This window comes from Bos javanicus, chromosome 9, assembly GCF_032452875.1.
Source record: "Bos javanicus breed banteng chromosome 9, ARS-OSU_banteng_1.0, whole genome shotgun sequence".
NCBI classification, from domain to species: Eukaryota; Metazoa; Chordata; class Mammalia; order Artiodactyla; family Bovidae; genus Bos; species Bos javanicus.
In genome coordinates this window covers 43,858,981-43,864,997 of record NC_083876.1, presented here as the reverse complement: position 1 = coordinate 43,864,997, position 6,017 = coordinate 43,858,981, and positions in this window count along the sequence as shown.

The window sequence follows — 6,017 nt, the reverse complement described above, 5'->3', positions numbered from 1 at the left end:
GGACTTAGCTGTTTAATGAAACATTACATGAGAAGATATTCACTAGGAGCTCAAGTCTCCCCTGCCGTCATCTACCCTGCTGAACAGAGACTTCAGGCAGCTGTTTGTATGGCAAGGCAAAACCAAAGAAGCCACCTTTTTAAATCTTTCCTTAAAAGCCCTGTTCAGAAATGACACATTCAATTCTCTACTGTAAGAAAATACATAGAATATAGAGTTCCATGGGAGCTTATAAGGACATTTCTAAATTTTTTCCCTTGGGGGACAGAAAACCAATTTAGAACCTTTAAGTTTGTGTAAGTGAACTTATTCCTTTATGTGTGTGTGTGTGTGTGTGTGTGTGTGTGTGTGAAGCCTTCTTTAAAAGAAGATAATGGGAAAAGGCCAGAGCAGAGAAATGAAAGTAATTAGAGACACATGCTGGAGGATTTCTAATGTTTCTGGGATAATCTGGTCCACAAAGGAAGGCTGCACCACAGAGGGTGGCAGCTAAAAACGTTAATGAATAGAAGCGAAGTTACATAGAATGGGATCATTGAACCAACTGAAAAGACACTTCTATTTCCTTTATGAGACCATAGAGTTCTTTGTCCATAACATGTCTGTTTCATTATCAATGTCTGGCCAGAAGAAATCAGACCATTCTGAGCTCTTCTGGGTATCCAGCAGCTGCAAGAAATGTTTCAGTACACATAAGCCTCCCATCACATCCATTTCTAAGTTTCATGTCCTTAGGACTCCCAAGTCCTTTTGCTTAAAGTGCTGCTGACAGCTGCTCCTTCAATAAGTGAGAAGTGATTTTAATCTCAGTATAGCTTTAATCATGTAATTTAGGCCCAAAACATAGCAAAATTCCAAAAAGTTATTTTTAAGCTGATTTACACAAATACTCCTCATGCTCAGTTTCACAGAATACTATAACAAACCCTCTCCTGGTTTGTTCTTCCTTCCAGGTTTGATAAGTAATGAACCACAGTTAGTCATGTACACATTTCCTCCTCTGAATTTGAGACAGAAGCTTTTGTTCAGCATAAATGTGAGCACAACCACCTTGCAGTTTTCTACTACCCCCATCAAGAAAGAAAGAGGAAGTGACAGGTAAATGCCAGTGGGTGGTTTGGGTAAGAAATTCTCCAGTGTGTTAACAAAAGGAAAATTGTCCTCAGGGAAATGTGGCACAGCTTCCCATCTTTAGGTAATCTGAAGGATTTGTATGTGGGTTATGGCAACCAGTGTTCCTCCCTGGATGAGGGGCAGAGCAAAAGAAACAATTAAACCATTAACAGAAGGGACTTTGGTTTATATGATAAAGGTGAACAGCCACCTTTAAGGATGGTAACACAGTGGGTCCCTTTTGGGGGAGGGAGGAAGTAGTCTCCTTCCTGGGATGGCCTAGAGATGAAGAGCCAGCTTGTCTAAAAGCACAGGATAGGCAAGATGCCTGGCAAGCCCTTCCCATGCTTATAATTCAAAGACTTCCATAACCGTGTAAGTGACGGTGCACCCGGGGACAGGACAGAGCCAAGGCTCTGGTGGAGAACTTAAGTCTCCTTAATGTTCCGGAGGCCTCGGAGGAAACTGTGCATATCAATATGTAAAACTCTATAGAAGACAGATCTGGAGAGCTCGTCTCATCCAGAGGAAGAGTCCATGATACCAAGAAATGAACTGTGCTGTTACGTTTTGTGAAATATTTGAAAATGTATTTCCCATTTGAGTCCTTCCCAGGGATTCTGCGAGGGGGTGGAAAATAAGACAGTGCCACTGTGACCCGACACCCGGCGCTCTGCAGAGGAGCATCCAGGCTAGCAGCCTGCCAGCGCAGTCCTGTCTTGGGAAGAGAGGGACTATCTCCATCCTCCCTTCTTCCACAGCAAGGCGGCCCTGGAGTACTATTCCCGTCCATGCAGGCAAAGGAAGTAGGATGAAGCCTTATCCCTTTCCATGGAACACTTTCTTGCCGCCTCAGTTTTACGATTAACCTGACAGTGATCTGCAGTGAGACTCACCATCTAAAGATCACGAACTGGGTGACTTCAGTCCTTCTTCGGTGCTACCCAGGCCAGAGTCTAAATATACCCCCAAGGTGGGAACTGAGATTATGAGCTCCTAGTCTGCTGGAAAGAGTGAACCAGAGATTTTCCTAGTTCTAGTCCTGGTTCAGCTGCTACTACCTGAGTGCTCTCAAGAAAGTCCTAGAATTTCCCTGGGCCTCAGTTTCCTGATCCATAAAATGAAGGAGTCATTCCTGGGCTTTCTTTGTGCTCTTTCGGAAGTATTACATCTCTTAATATGCTAAGATTCCATCATTGTCTCTTTTTTCCTTTCGGTTTGTTTCCCTTGGAAGTCTGATTGTTGCTATAGGCAGTTATTTGTAATTTAGAGAGCAGATGTCAGAGGAAAATGGAAATGAGGGACAGGCTTGTACGGAAAAAACTATTGTGGCTTCTTTTGGCAAAAGAGATTCGGCTCACAAAGGTCCTGCTAATTTGTGAGAATCATGAACTTTCCCCAGGAATTAATATGCTCATCTGAAAGGAATCAAGATTCTTTTAATGGAAATAATGGCTTGTGCTTAAATCAAACCTCTGCTCAAGTGAAGTACCATGAATTCTAGGATGTTTAGTTTAGTGGCTTTTTGTTTTTTCTTCCACATCTTTTTTTTTTTTTTAATGCCAAGCCTTACTTGCATGAAGAGTAAGAAAGATTTAAGTTTGTTGCTGCAAAAAGGAAAGAAGATAAAAAATATGGGAGCTAAAGAAGACAAAGCCAACCAAGAGAATCCAAAAAGACGTTGAAAGGAAACATTCTGTTAGCAAAGCAATAGAGGCCTCGATACTGTTCTAACGGTTCAAGGTTTAAAAAAGGGAATAAAGACAAATGAAGCAGTCAGAGGGAGGAGAGGGAAAGGTTAAGCCAAGACAGAAACTGTGAGTAGATAGATGTGAAAGGGGCTGAAAATAAGTGAAAAGTGAAAAATTGCTTTATGAATAAACCGTTAAAAAATAGTGAGTGAAAAAGCAATCGTGCTTCCAGTTATTACTGAATCACCCGCTGGTGGCAGCCAGAGGCTGACCTGAGCTGCGACTCCACGCTTAACCTACATGCAGCAGTTGGTGCTGGGCTGCTCCTGTGGGCGGACACCGTTTTCTACTTGAGTGTCAGTTTCACTGTGATTACTTGCCGTCAAGACGCATGTGGCCCATTTTACCGCCTTGAACACCAAAAAACATGACTTGGTCATCTCTCCAACCTGCTGACATTACAAGGCAGGAGATACAGCCTCTTGGTACATTCAGGACACCAGCAAGGCAAGGAGCTAGAACCGAGGGATGTGAGGACAAGCAGATCTTCTACGGGAAGGTGATGGGGCGTGAAGGCTCAGCCTGCTTCTGTGTTTTTCTGAAAATGAGGCCATGAGTTTATACTCAATGATCCTTGTCATTCCTGATGGCGTGTCTGTCAGGGCAGGGACACAGCAACCATCCCACAATCTCTTCTGCGCTCGGAGTCCACATAATACTCTTCTCCCGAGCACATTCAGGCCAGCAAACAAAATGCCAATCATAGCAGACCCGCCTCCGCCCCTGCCTACTTGAGGAAGCACTGGAGCCCTAGGAAGTGAACCGGTTCCACCAGTTGACTCCGCCCTCCGAGCCGCCGGGAAGAGCAAAGACCGGAAGTGCTCGCACCCACCAGAAGATTGGTCAAGCATCACAAGGAAGGGCTAGTGCAGATGGTACAGGCAATTTCCAAAGCTGCAGGGTCGCCCTCCTCCTCATTCCAAGTGTAGAGCACACTTCTCTTTCCGAGCTGCCTGCATGCAGAGCTAACTTTTGATTCTCTGTTTCAACAGAAAGGAGGTGGGAGATGGGTGCTTACAAATTCCAAGAAAATTTTGCATGGCAGGGCTTCACTGGTTGTCTCTGGTGGACTGCAGGGAGGCAGGTGGCCCTCCGGTGTTCTAGGGCCCCGGGGAAGTCAGTTCTGGGGACCATTTGACCCAAGTGACCCATGGAGCAGTGAGTGAGCCCATGCACACAGATGGCATGGCTGTGAAATCAAAGAATGAGGCCCAGTTTTAATGAAACTGTTTCATTTTTAAGAACCAGGATAAGACTGTAGTTCTGTACATCTGGCCAGTTGGGGCTACGATTTCCTTCAAAGCTTCACACAGTTCTTGGTATCTGTTCTTGTTGTTGCTGCAAGAAGTACCTAGCCTTGTGCTGGTGGAAGGAAGGTTTAAGGTTTTCATCCTTGAGTGTTTTCATGGAGACAGGTAAGGATGGGCTTTGAGCATCTTCATTTTATAAATGGGTCTGTCAAAGCATGGAAGGTCAGGAGAGAGGCTCAGGCCACCTGACTAGTTCCTGCTGGGCCTGGAAACCGAATCCCAGCTTCCTGACTCTACTTCCACTTCTCACTTCCGAAGTCAGCACTTTAGAAGATGCTGCTATTGCCCAGCAGGCAGGGCCCACAGGAGTCACTGATGCTGTTTGTATTTAGGTCAGGCTTGCCAAAATGGCAGGGTTTCACAGCATTAAATTGCTGTCTTTTGCCTTGTCAGGAACTTGACTGTTAACAAGTTCTGCAGACATTTCGGGAAAGCAAGGTGGGGATGGCTGGCCTTGGAGAACCGTGGCCTGCTGCAGCCCAGTATTATTCACCAGTTCGACACAATCATTCACATCTCTGAAACCAAGCTTCTTCCAGATGCCCCTTTACTGAAAGGCTTTCATCACTCTAGGGTGGCCAGTTCCCCTTCAAAGCGCCAGACTGAGCTGGCGTTTCCACGTGCATTCACAGAGGCAGGGGGTGTGTGTCAGGCTTCAGTGGTTCCGGGTCAGCCTCAGGTCAGCAGTGCTCCAAAGAGAAAACTGAGGAAGGGAGCTCCCAGGCCCCCATCAGGACATGCCTTGGGGGCCTGGCAACTGCAGCTGAAGAGCACATAGATGCTCAGACAGAAGGCACTGGGCATTTGCAAACATTCAGATGCTATTTTGGATAAAGTGGGTAAGTTCATTCCACTTGAAAAGCATGGGGGCGAGGGGGCATGTGTTTTCTACAAAGGAGAGGAACCGCATAAATGGACATCTTTTCTGCTTCAAGTGCACATAAAATTTTTTTGTTGCTTCTGAGTTTAAGGAGGTATGTTCTCTGTTTTAAATATTGCCCATACATAGTTAACCAGCATACCTGGACACAGAGTTGAAAGTTGAGAAAAAGCAGTCTGTTGTACCTTTTTGTTCCCAGGCAATGTAATCCCAAAAGGCACGATTCCTCTAAGAATTATCTGAAGACTTGCAGTTTACCCACCTGTTAGACAGCTTTTGCAACCAACAGAAACCTTACAGATTTATAGTCATGTTGCTTCAAATTGGTAGTTTTTGTCTTCTCTAGTTCTGACCTGCACGTGGATTCCAGACTGAAAATTACATTTATCTGAAGCAAACCATTCAGCCCATCTTAGATAGGTTACAGCTGTTTCATCCATCCTTCCAACTTTAGTGTAATAACCTCATATATTATGGTTCATCTATAGCCTGAAGAATTATATGCTCTTAAGAGGATTGGATGGGGAAAAAATAAGAAAGAAAAGGAAGGAAGAAAGGAATCTTTTAAGACTAGCTATATAACTCAGACATGAGAGAAGCATCTCTTAAATTCAGGTCCCAATCTTGCTCCCATCAGAGTAAGGAGTTAGAACGTGATCAGGTGGAGATGAACACCAGCTGGCAGGGATGCTGAACCCCAGCTCTCCGTGAGTTCTGCTGAGGGCCACAGGGCACCTGGTGGACTGCTCCAAAAGAGAGGCATATATTTCTTATAAACAAACAAAAAAAAGAGGCAGGGCAAAGTCTGTGCTGAAGGTGCACAGACTTCCTTCCTTCCGTACTTGGGTTTTTCTCCCTTCTAAGGGGTGTTTGAAAGTTTTTCCTGTGCTTCTAACTGAGCAGAAACCACATCACGTCTTTTGTCACTGTCTCTGCTCACCACTGGAGACCCTGGTGGTTAGA